General features: G+C 38.4%; 1 pseudogene; it reads left to right on the top strand.

Moving 5' to 3' along the window:
* The first annotated feature begins 1437 nt into the window (after positions 1-1437).
* Positions 1438-13169, top strand: LOC121326962 (annotated as a pseudogene).
* Positions 13170-14002: the final 833 nt, after the last annotated feature.

Raw genomic sequence — 14002 nt, 5'->3', positions numbered from 1 at the left:
TGGATGTTGTTCCTTTCATTCTCTTGTTGTTGGTTCTGCTCATCAAAATTCTGAAGTGACTCAAATCTGTTGGTTGTTTTGATTTCTGGTGGTTGTGTTTGACGAAGTTTCTTTTTTTCCCTGCTTCTGCCTACCTGAACCCAGCTGTTCTGACCTTCTATCTCCCTGGTGGCTTTCAGTCTGTTAGGGGTGATGCAGACTTCCATGAATTGTGGGTGTGCCAGTTCCTCAAGATCTTGTTGCTGTCTCACTTCTTCCAGCTCCATTTCTAGCATACTTACTAGTTTATGCAAATCCTGGATCGCGCGGCACTTTACGCACACTTGGTTTAGCTCCGCTGGGTTTTCTCGGATTTCCCACATCAAGCAGGTGTCACAGATTACTGGCTTGAAGACCATGTTGAGGGTTTTTTTTTTTTGAAGTTTAGTTTCTTCTGCAGCCGTCAACCTGCTTTCAAACTGCTTCGAAACTGCTCTGTACTTTTCCACGCTGTACTTCTCCCACTTGCTGTCGCTGGGAAGACTGCCTCGTTTAACTGCGTTGTTCTGCTGTGCTGTCGGCTCCTCCCCTCGCCCGTGTCTCAAAACGGCGCTGAATTTGAATCAGCTGCTCCGAGTTTCAGCTTGTTTGTTATCAGAAAAAACACACGCGGCTGCTGCTGTGTTTCCCCAATGTCCTCTGTTTTCTGATTAAAGCAATTCAAGATGCAATTTCTCCTTTCTGCTTCGAAACTGCTCTGTACTTTTCCACGCTGTACTTCTCCCACTCGCTGTCGCTTCCACTCGCTGTCGCTGGGAAGACTGCCTCGTTTAACTCATTGATTTCTCCTAATCCCCATGTCTCTGCTGGCTGCAAAGAATTGATCCATACAAAAACAAAAGCAAAAGCATGTCTATGGCATGATTTTGTCAATTTCAATGTGTAAACCAAAGAGTCTGTTGAAAGCTACAGTAAAATTACTCTAGTTGCAGATACAAGAGCAGCTGTCACATACATACAAAGTACTAAAAAAAAAACATTTACAAAAGGGATGATGAACAAGAAGAATATTTTCCAACTTTTGACTTACTATTTATCTTAATCAATAAATATACATGGAATCACAATGAGTCTTTATTCTGCTCTGTTCTTCTTTCAGAGTTCCTAGTGCCAGACTGGGGGTAAAAAGGCTAGAGAATGTTACAGCTAGAATTGTAGTAGCTCGGCATTAGTGTGTGGGGCTCTAGTGACGGTGAAGTTCACTCTGGCTAATTGATGTAAAATACTTTTTTTAAATGAGTTTTTACTTATTAAAGAAGGTTGTTACATTAAAACTCATGTAGAAAATGTTTCCAACTTCTGCCATAAAATGTTAGCAGTATAACAAAAAACACTATTTGAGGTGAAAAAGGGCACTCTTCTTGTGTAAGTAGGTCTGTGGCCACAAGGGGGTGTTTCATGATTGGTAAACAAGGAGTGTATGGTAACCTGCTGGCAAGGTGAGGATATGTATTGCATTCGGTGTTTTGCTTTTTCCCTTCAGTTGCAGCTGGTGCTTATCAAAATATGCAAATATAATTCAATTGAGAACTAAAATAAAACAAGCAGTACATGAGGCGAGTGCTGAACCAGACAAAAAGCTGTCAGAGTATGAGTATGAGGGAAGAAATGTTTCAGAAGATTGTTGCACTGCAGGTGGGTCAATAGGGGTAAATTCATAATAATAATAATAATAATAATAATAATAATAATAATAATAATATAAAAAAACAGTATCTAATAGTTCTACTTTCTGATACGTATCCATTCAGTACAAACCATGTGCTGCACGGTAAGCTTGTAAGGATTTGCGCCTTCATTGAAACCAAGGGTTTGATTCAAGGATTGATAGTGATTTGTGATCCAGTTCTAGAATTTGTCCCATTAATAGAGTCATGATGTTTCTTCTAGATCTTGTAACAATTGTAAGTGGATGATAATAGTGAAATAATAATTGTGTAATAATAGCAGTGTAAAGTATCAGTGCTGTATAGAATACCTGTGTATTCCACACAGTAATGTTGTTGAAGTTGACACCCTGGGATCCTTCAAGAAGCTGCTTGATGAGATTCTGGGATCAATAAGCTACTAACAACCAAACAAGCAAGTTCAGCATCAAAAATGTGCGTTAATTCATAACCTGGTGGTTGTGAAAAGGTCCACAGAAGAATGACCACCTTATCATTAAGAACACTGTCATTTGGCTCTTTTTCTATGTGATGACCATCCAAAGATATATTACAGTATGACTGGCTGTATTTTGGCACCCTTTTAATAGATGAGTTGTGCTGTATTTAGATCTGCCATAGAATAGTTCATATAAATAGGCTGTTTTTGGGACAGACTATAGAAATGTCTGCTGAGATATCCTCGCTTCTTAAGACCATGAAGACACACTTAGTTGAGAAAGGTCAAAAGGACAGGCAGTGTGAGCAGCATAGTGTCTGCACAGCCTGTTCTGTGCCTGCTGGAGGTGAGGTGTTTTGGCAGGACACTTGAAAAGGAATCCTGCCCATTCACTGCTTGTCACATAGCTGATCTGGGGCAGCTTTCTCATCCCTCCAGCACTTCCTTCTAGCTAGAATCAAACCAGTTTAAAGCCATGATAAGTATGTTGTTTTTCTTTCAGGGTCGTGTTGGTGTGTAAAGCTCTGTCCTTTCAAGGAGTGATAACGACGGCTTAGAAATCCAATCTTCTTACCTCTAGTTAGCATTGGGAACATTATCCATCTAGGTTTCCAAAAGGAATACTTTTGCTATATATATATATATATATATATATATATATATATATATATATATATATATATATATATATATATATAAAATGAACAGATTGGCTTTAGATCGGGTTTGTGCCCCTTTAAGAATGTGACCCAGAAATAAAACTTTGATTTTTATAAGCACTTTCGCGCACTTTTATTCAAAAATAAATCAAACAAACGGAAACAAACAAACACCTAGTTCTCACTGAGCACTAACTAAACGTCTACAGGTCCCTGACTAACACGCAGGACAGCTAAGCTGTTTACCTGACATATAAAACGACAACAAAACACTACTACAAATTTACATAAAACCAAACGTAGGTTTTACCAGACCTTACGACTTCCAGTCGGGCTCTTTACTTCACAGCAGCAAGAGCAGTGAGCAACCTGGCAGCTTTCCTTAAATACCCTGAACTTGGCTCTAATTTACAATGCTAGCCAGATGCAGGGGATAATTAACACAATGAATGCAATTAAACAAACAAATTAAACAAAAGCAATTAAATCAAATAAAACATACATTTTCACATGTTTTTAGGCAGGGAGGAATCTGACCCTCCCCCTGCCACCTTACTATATATATATATAATTTAGTAGTCACCAATTGCTTTTAAAATTTTTTTGTCATTTTCTCCCAATTTAGACTAGCCAATTATTTTTAGACACAGCTCACCTCTACCACCCCCGCGCTGACTCAGGAGCAGTGAAGACGAATACATGGTGTCCTCCGAAGCGTGTGCCATCAGCCAATCGCTTCTTTTCACACTGCAGGCCCACCATGCAGCCACCTCAGAGCTACAGTGCTGGAGGACAAAGCAACTCTGGGCAACTTACAGGCAAGCCCATCCCCGGATGGCACTCGGCCAATTGTGCACCGCCCCCTGGGACCTCTCATCCACGGTCGGCAGTAGAATAGCCTGGACTCAAACCGGCGACGTCCAGGCTAGAGGGTGCATCCTGCACTCCACGCGGAGCGCCTTTACCGGAAGCACCACTCGGGAGCCGTTATGGGTGAAGGTTTTTAATAATGGATCTGCAAAGAACTACACCATATGTTTACAACAATCCTGTATTTTCTGATACCTAATCACGTCCTGAGCTGTAGGTTGCATGATTAAAAAATAGTCTGAATGTCTGCATTAATGTATAAAAGTAAAAATCACAGGGGAACTAGTGATAATGTGTAACTAATCTGTGTGAAATTAATATTGGTGCCAAACTAAAAAAAGTAACCAATTTTAATAGAGTATAAATGCCTGCTGCCTTACCTGAAACAGACTTGCAGAAAATAGAATAGATGTCAGATATGTCTGTTGCAGTAACAAGCTCTTTCTGACATTCTCACTGCCTTTTTAATTCTAGGTGTCCAAAAGTAGTTATACGTCTGCTTTTAAGGTAAAGGTAAATGTTGTGTAGTTTCAGGAAAAATGTAACGTAGGTGACCTCAGACCAGAAGCTAAGCGATTCATGGATTCAAAGCTTGTTCAACTTCAAAAAGAAACAGATTGCACCTGTCTAAAGAAGTACAGCAGGTAGGTAGAAGAGAAGCGATCTGCAGCTTGTACACTTTCACGGTCAGGAGAACCCACTTTGTACAGCCAGCACATTACTAAGGCATGCTGTTAGAGTATGTTATTGCCAATGACAAGTTGCAGCACCTGCTGACCGCAAACACATCAATATGCAAGAATGGGATCAGGACAAGCTAAATAAGGCATCTGTAATGAAAACTGACTCATTGTTTTATATGATGGTAATGTAGAAATATTTATTTAGTGTGATAATGATATAGATAATATTAGTATGAATAAAGTGTTCTGCTAGCCATACTGTTTATTCAAATTCAAGTTTACAGTACAGTTTATTGGAATGACAAATATATCATGCGGAATAAACGTTTTATAAGGATATTTAGAACACTAAACCATAGTAAGAATAATATTTAATTTTGAATATACCTTCCTTGATCATGTGTAAATATTAGAAAGAAAAAAAAAAAATTCTTTACTGCCGGGATGTATGAATGTTGAACACATGTTTGAATTTGGTTTATTAAGGAGATCAAGTTCGTCAAGAAACAAATATGTGAGCTTTCCATTGACATCAACAAACACTGCTCTGATATTCACCGAACAAGAGCTCGGTAAGAATGTGTTCTTAAATATCAGACAGCTTTGGATAGAGTATTGTGCATGGAAACTGGAACTGGGAATATCCATGTCACCATATCATTAAAAAATATCACCGTTTTGGTTGGTTAGAGCAACAAAGAAGCCCGAAAGTGGGATTTTAGCTAAACCCTTATTTATTTATTTCTGTGATTTCACTGTCATTTTGAGGGGGCTGAGAGCTTTGTTGGTAGTTTAGAGAAAACAGAGGATGACAAATACAGGGTGACCGTTCAGTACCCCCACTTCTACCCACTAATGAAGAGATGTTACGTTCCAGAAACCAGAAGGAAAATGGAAGCAGCTTTCCAGTCTAGGTGTAAAGAGGTACAGCTGGTGTTACAGATACTAATATATGCTGTGTTTAAAAAATGATTGTTTCATGGGCTCAATATTGTTCTATTGTACTGTATATAAGGAGATTATTGACAACATATTGGCAAACCCAACATATTTGACAGCAGCTTATTCCAATTTAAAAAGTAATATTAAAGCCCCATCACTGCTGTAATACACAATTCAGTGTAGCATAATGAATATGTAAAGAAAGCAACAGTTCAGAGTTGCTCTAGTTTGGCTGCATGGTTAGGTTTAGATCACCTGCCCGAATGATGCTGGCTTCACTAGGATGAAACTAATTGTTTCTTTAACTAAGTATTAGGGTCTCAGCATAACAGGTTTAATGTGGGTCGTTTTCAGAGTGTAATTAGAGACACTGCCTTTGTTTTGTGATTGCAGGAGAACACGGAAATTCTTGAAGAGCTGATCCCACTCCGGGCAAAGGTTACGAAGCTTCTGGGTTTCAGCACACATGCTGATTATGACCTTGAAATGAACATAGCAAAGAATACCAAGAATCTGGCAGCCTTTCTAGATAGGCTACTTCATTTGTGTGTTTACTAACGAATATAACATGCTGTTTTAACAGAACAAAACATTACTTCTGTCCAGGACTAGATCACTACAGGTATTCCTGATTCTCTATAAGCAGCGTATTCATGAGCCTGTAAGGGCCTTCTTCGATAACTGTGCAGATAAGATTAACATCAGACTTGTGTGCATACAGCATTGCTTATGTTCGTCCACTCAGTCAGTGTTTAATGCATTTGTTGCACAATTAACAGGTTTCATGAAGTTTCAACGAAGAACCCAAGTCAGCTAAAAACAATGATATTCCTTTAAAAGGTGAGTGATTTATGGGGCACTCATAAAAAGAATACCCACGTATAAGCCTTATGGATGTAGTAGAAAGTTATGTGATGCTGTGATCTTTGAATTCTATACTCTACAGTAGCACTGTATTATACTGTAGAGCCGTCAAGTCCATTGACATTCAAGAGTTGTCAGAGTGTCAGAGTTGAAGGGTCAAAGCTCAAGTTTATTTGCATTTTTGTTTTGCCTTCCTGAACTACAGCATAGCTTGAAGACACTGATAACCCCCTGCTGATGCAGGTAGCAGCAGGAGTAAGGGTATTTAAATTACAGGGTGAGGGAATGAAAATAAGACTTCTGAAAAGGAAGAAACATGTAAATGTACATTTGAAACAGCTTTTAGGTTACAGAATATTAAAAAATGGAAGGCCAGCCATGCCTTGTTACTAATAAAGTACAGTGCACAGAATGGTACACTTCACAAAAAAAGAAGTAAACAGGTTTAGTATAAAAGTGAACATAGCTGTGGGAGAATCACAGCACAGCGTTAATGTTTTAGATGTTAATGCTTTTTGGTGTTTTGTTAAGATTTCTCTTAACATACCTAAGTTAGCGGTTAGGGTTGGTAATAAGATGACGAGATAGACATATTCTTAATATAAAAGTATAGATTACAGTAACAAAAAAAGTGTTAATTTTTGTGTTGCATAAAACAAGTATATAACAAACCTTATATTTACATTTTGTAGATGAGATTTATGAGAAGCTTCGGCTTCTGGGTGAGCAGGAGAGAACCTATATTTTGGAGCTGAAGAAAGAATGTGAAGAAAGAGGATTTGAGTTTGATGGGAAAATCAGTGGCTGGGATATGGCTTACTACATGAACAAAGTAGAGGAGCTTAAGTATTTGGTGGAGCATTTCCCAGTAGAGGTGGTACCAGAAGGATTGCTCAGCATTTACCAGGACCTCCTGGGACTCGGTTTCCAGCAGGTAGCTAATCCTCATGTGTGGCATGAGGGCGTGAGTCTACTCCATGAAGGACATAGTGACTGGGGAGGAGATAGGGCAGTTCTACCTGGATCTTCATCCAAGGTATGTGTGTTTAAATGGTTTTTATGTGTTTGAAGTTTTCCTCACAATCATAATTTTTCTGGTACATCGACCATTAAAGTAAAATGGTAGCATAACACAGCATGACATATAATACAATATATTAATACAGCATCTTAGACAAATACATAATTTCTGTAACCTCACAAAATCAAAGTTTTATTCCCTGACACAGTCTTTCTACAGTTAACGTCAGTCACCTTTACGGTTTTGCATTGCCAAACAATACACAGCCACTTTGATTAAGCTTAATGGATCAAATAGACCGAATAGAATTCATAAAACTCCTGGTCAAGAGTTCACACTGGATAAGCCCATTTGTCAAACTGTGGACACATGCTAACAGCTCTATGAGAATGTGCGATGAAACTCTGATACATGCTAATAGCTTGTGACAGAAATACAATGAATCTTGCTGCTTGTAAATTTTCCTCCTGACCTCTGAGGGTGCTAAGTAGTGAGAACAGAGTTATTTGGACGGGCTGGACTGACAGTTATTTCCCAGGGTCGGGAAGCCGGCCAGTCTGGAAGAAAGCGAAAATTCGTTGCAATAACGCATTGACCCCGAAGGGAAACAACGTGACAGCCGCAGATTGGAGAGATGGTTGCACTCATTTACCAAGGGGTCATGTGTGACAGCATAAAAAGGGGGACAGAGAATCATAATCTGTTCCTTCACTTTGGTTACAAAAAATAACCCAGAAGGACACGCTCAGTATTTGTGAAACCTATCGTGAGTATTTGTTTGTCTTGTCTATAATTGTTACTTGTTACTTAATAGACAACTAACACGTTCCGGAGCTGTCGCTAAAGGCCAGCATAAAACCTGGAACAGCACTACACTATTGTCACGGATTAAACTGTATCACCCACCACGAGCACTACAGCACGCACCCAGGACTGGTGACCATGTTTGTACATTGTGAGAGGGATACTTGTCTTTATTGTTTGGGACTGCGAAACTGTTATTATTTACCCCGTGCACTACACATTGTACGTGTATTGCCGGGGATCATTGTTTGGTCACCAGACCTGCATTGTATAAATAAAAGTACTTTTCTAAACTGGATTACAAATCTCTGTCTGTTCATTGCGCACTGCATCATTCTTGCACCTGTACACAATCAACCACTTTGCCACACAGCACTATGAGAGTGTGCGATGACAGGCAGCAGTCGTTCAAAAGAAGCAGGATTTACGGGCCCTCTCGAATGTTAAAGGTTGTAATTGCCAACCTGTTGCCTTCCACGATTACTGCCACTTGAGAGGACAAGGATAAAGCTATATGGCATTAAAGTATTAGAACTGATAATAAACAAAAAAGCTTTGCGCTGTCTGATCACGTTTTCTGATACCTGCAATCAACATTTTGTCTGAAGCAGAAATTTTTGGTATGTGAATTATCAATAAGCTAAAATTGTTTTGAATTGGCTGCTTGCATAATACAAGACTAAAACAGTTTGAGCTTCATTGTGCTTGTCCACCTTCACCCACTTACTATATTTTGTCCATTACTATACAATATAATGTAACATTTTACAGATTGCATGTGTGCAGTATATTCAGGTTATAGTATTCTGCATAGTATACAATGGTGTTTTTCATAGGGTAGTATAGAAGAAATTCTCGCTATACAACAAGTATGACAATGCAATTGATGTAATCCAAGACTTCTTAGTCATTTGCGTTATACACTGGTTTTGCAATATACCATTTTCCTACAAATTTAAGAATGAATGTCACGGGTGATTCGAGATCGGGCAATACATGTTTTTGTTAGTTTTTTCTCACAGCAAGTTGCTGTTTGTGTTCTCGGGCAGTGACGTCTTTTGCTGGCGATTTTTTTAAATGCATGCATCATTATACTCAAATATAGGGATGTAGAAAAATGTCAATAATCAAAATTGATATAAGCATACTGCACATATATAAACTGTTTCTGTTTCTGTCTGTTTCTTTCAGAGACGGAAAGTACGGGCATACAGCTTGCTTTGGTCTTCAGCCAGGCTGCCTCACGCCTGAAGGAGACCGCATGGTGTCAGTTGCAGCTATGGTGGCGAATTTTAAACAGTAATAGAATGAATACCCAGAATGTCAGAACATCCAGCAGCATCTCAAGGTAATGCTTGAGGTGAAATTTGAGCAGTGTACGGTTATAGAGCTCAGGGTTCTGACAAGGAACAGGACTTCACATGGCTGCTGAAGCACCTGTCCCTCAGCCGTTGCAGTCAGTTCCTCTAATAATATGGATGCTTTGAATTTTTGGAATGTTATCCATCATGCCGCTATGTCTGTATTGTTTCTTGGGAAACCTAAAGGTCACAGTTCATGTCATGTTTTTAAATACATTCTGCACAATTTAAACACAAGGGTGTATGTACATGCAAGCTTGGCATTAGAAATGTTTGATATAAATTAATTTTAAGCCAGCCCTTCATACAATGTAACTGGTTATTATGCAGTGCTCATGGCTCCAATTTTCCCCATAATACTATTCCACTAGAACTTGCAGTCTTGTTTTAAGGCACAAGATAGATAACATGGTCTATTAACTGTGGTTCCTGGTGCATTAAAAAGGGGGAGTGCTGTAACGATCAGTTTAGTCGTATTTATGTTATTTCGAGTCTGGTTTGAATCTTTCTCTAATAACCAAAGTTATTGTTTTGATTGCTTCTTTTCCCTGTGAGACGGGGGTTTTGATGAATAAGCTACAGGACTGATTGGTTTTAGTCTGCTGTTCCTACTATTGCATTCATCTGAAATCCTGTGCTTAAAATAAGTGGCATGTTTTATAGATGTGTGAAGCATCCCCGTGAGGCAGCTTTGATGTTCTAGTAAAGCCGCTGCCACCACAATTCCAACTGAGCATCCTTCACTTTAGATAGCTGCCATATACGTTTACAGGGTACAGAGTCTGTAATCTCTATATTAAATGATTGTCGTAATATTTGGCACACACCTGTGTTCTGTTGTTTCAGTGCCACATTGTTTTAACATATCAACGATACAGATCTTTTTCACGTAGAGTTCAGTGAATCAGCTTCATCTATTGTGTCTTCCCTCAGTTTAGATTTAGTATATATGAATATGATAATACATGTATGTACTGCAATTGCAATTTTTTTTTTTAAAGCAGCACATATCATTCATTGTTTGTTGGTCTGCTGTCAACTTTGTTTTCCATAATCCATGCTGGATGTTCTTTATCGAGCAATTCTTCTCTATTGTTTTAAATATTTCCCCACAATTTATGCTTATCTGTATTGTATTGTCTGGTCTGGCTTTGTTTGCATTAATAGTGTTTATTCCCAATGTAACTGGCTAAGCCTGGCTGAAAGTCAGCACCAGTAGTGCTACTGTCCTTTCTACATCAATTACCTAGAGCACGAAGAAAAAGTGAAAGGATAAGACAATGTATGTTCATAGAGGTAGTTAAAGTTTTTTTTTTTATTATTTATTGCAAAAACTGTCAATACCTATTGTTGCTGATGTATACCAATCAAAAATGAGGAGAAAAAATCCAAGGATGTGATAAGTCTTTATTCTCTTCAGACAGATTTTGCTAAGTTTAGTGGAACCCGTGTGGAAACAGATTTTGTGGAAGTGCCTTCCCAAATGCTTGAAAATTGGGTGTGGGAGAAGACGCCCCTCCAGAAGAATGTCGAGGCATTACAAAGATGGGAGCCCCATTCCAGATGACTTGCTCGAAAACTTGATTGCTTCCAGAGTAGCCAACACAGGTAAGTCATTAACTGGACTGAATGTAGCATCTGTGGTTGTCAGTAGGGCAGTTTCCTTGGAAACTCACTCAATTTTGGTTAGTGTGTGTTTCCATGTAGCCAGAGAAATTCTCCTTCCAAATCCAAATGCAAAATCTTTTTATACCCCTCCCCTGATCTGTGCCTTTCCACAACTTTATCCTGGAGTTGTTTTGAAAGCTCCTTGGTCTTCATGGTAGTATCTCTGTTTTCAATGCACTACCCAAATGTGGGACCTTACAGAGACAGGTGTATTTAATCTGAAATCATGTGAACCATTTTTATTGTACACAGATGGACTTCATTTAACTTAGTGTGTGAATTCTGAAGGCAATTGTTTGCACCTGAGCTTATTTAGGACTGTCAAAGGGGGTGAATACTTATTTAATGAAGACTTTTCAGGTTTTTATTTTTAATTGATTTGTTTTTTCACACACACCCTCCCATTTTTTCACACATTGAAAGTGTTGAGTAGGTTGTGTAAATCAAAGGGAAAAAAAATCCCATTTAAATTTCCAATTTGGCCTTGCAAATATACTGTATATATAGGGAAGTTGACTCTTTTGAGCAAAATCTTTTTATAAAAATTCCATGTTCATGCAAGTAATAGAGAGAATAATGGATTCAATAAACACATCAGCAAATGAATCTTCATACATCAAACTGAATTGACTTAGAATTGAAATATGAGCTACTGTATATGACTTAAACAGTCCTTGCCAAGTGAATAAACTTACAATGTTTTAAAAAAAGAAGATTGTTGTTACAAAGACGACTGCAGTGGGTGACGTCAGACCGGAAACAGGAACCAGGAAATAAATAACAGAGAGGTGAAGTTGGGTGGAGCTGAGCGATTGGTTTCGCTCAGCATTTAATGAATGAACAGAACAGTAAATAACAAGGTTGGAACAAACAAAAATACAGGATACTGCACTTTTGCCAAATTAAAGAAACAAACAAAACGGACTACACAGACAAACACAGTGAGCTGATATTTTAACTATTATTATTATTATTATTATTATTATTATTATTATTATTATTATTATAACCTCTGTCTCCAATCCCATTCTTCACTCACCGAACACACAACCCCGAGTGAGTGAAAACATGCTGCTTTTATGCAGCTGTACTAAGACTCGATTGCTAATAAGTTGTTCAATTGGAGTCGCGGTACAACTGCACATGAGTTAATAAAGTGCAATTCCCCGTGCTCACATATTATTACATTTTACTTGCACGTGAAGTGCTGTGCAATTCCCGTGCCTAAATACAAATATACGTTTTAAACACTCGAGTTACACAGACCCTTTTATATCCTGTGCACCAATGACTAAACACCAACATTAACACACAACATATAACACAAAATACACACAGGGGCAGGGCACTTTGCCACAGATTCATTGCTAGACCTCTTTTTATTTTCTTATTGCATCCACAGAAGAATACAGGTGTCTACCAAATATAAAGACAATAACTCTGTTTTATTAGTTTCATTAATTGGTTACTGTGGAAGGATTGCATCAGGAATGAGACTCAGAGGCTAGAAGCTGCAGTTTAAAGCACTGTTGCACACGTTCATTAAACAAAAAACAAACCAAAACAGGAACAAATAAACAGGAACAAGGACAAAAATAAAAGGTTAAACAAAACAATATGTATTGTAGGCTGGGCATTAGCCTTCACTGTACGTACACAAACACACATCAAAACACTCGCCTACTCCCTTTCAGCAGACAAAGGATTTCACCTTCCTTTTATCCATGTGGCCACTGGAAATGGCCACACCTGTGATTGCTGGAAGGGACAGATGTAATCCCATCCCTGCCAACCTTACATTCCCACACACACACTATTTACATTAAAGAATTTCGCCCTGCCACAATTACTAAGAAGTTATTGTTACTTGTTGAGCAGAACTGGGTCAATGAGAATGTTGCTCCTAGGGCCAAGGGCTATACATATGTGTTTGTTTGTTTTTTTTCACCAGGCCTTTTGAATCTTCATCAAATTTTTTTGAGTTGACCAGTCTGTAAATACCAAGTCATGCGCGGATACAGCTCAAGAATATGCAAAATACTGTGAAGAAATTCGGGGGATTCCTTCAACATCAGGTAGTAGCTTCTTCACACTGGATTCTGATTATCCATGTGTCAGCCTCCACTATATCACCACAGGGGATTCTAAATAATAATATATAAAACAGTGGGCCACGCAGCACTGCACGACGCTTTACAGAATGCTTTGATTACACTGTCTTATTCATTGTCACTTTTTTTGTACAAATAATATATTTTTGCTTAATGGTAAGATGTTTGTTTTTCTTTAGAATGTAGTTTTTCTCTCAAGGAGTGTTATTTTAAAGTGACCGGAGAGAGGCTTAGATACACAGGAATTATACTAAATAATCTTAGTATGATCTGGCAGTTCTTGTTTTAAAGGGTGATTTCAAGAACACAGAAGACGAGAACTTGGGAACTTAAATTAAAAAAAAAATTGTGGACTCAAAAAACAAAGGACTCAATTGGAATACTGGTTTTCTACCTCATTACAATCTATACTATTTGTTTATATACATTTCAAAAATGTGTATGTATGTGTGTGTTTATATATCTATATATGGGAGTGGGAGTTGTTAATTAAAATAATAATTCGGTGGGGGAGGGGTCTGTGTTTTAAAAATGTAAAGATTGGATCTAAACACTGCCATCCCTTATGTCTGTTTATAAATGTATTTATTGACTGTTACTGAAGACAGTAGAAAAAACTGTGTAGGAGGAATAAAACTGGGTGAGGAACAGCCAAACTCAGCTAACAAGGTGAGGTTGCTGAAGACAGTTTACTGTCAAAAGTCATACACCATGGCAAGACTGAGCACAGCAACAAGACACAAGGTAGTTATACTGCATCAGCAAGGTCTCTCCCAGGCAGAAATTTCAAGGCAGACAGGGGTATCCAGATGTGCTGTCCAAGCTCTTTTGAAGAAGAACAAAGAAACGGGCAACACTGAGGACCGTAGACGCA

This window comes from Polyodon spathula, chromosome 2 (genome assembly GCF_017654505.1).
Source record: "Polyodon spathula isolate WHYD16114869_AA chromosome 2, ASM1765450v1, whole genome shotgun sequence".
NCBI classification, from domain to species: Eukaryota; Metazoa; Chordata; class Actinopteri; order Acipenseriformes; family Polyodontidae; genus Polyodon; species Polyodon spathula.
Note: the sequence above shows the minus strand (reverse complement) of the source record. Positions and strands in the feature narration are given on the sequence as shown.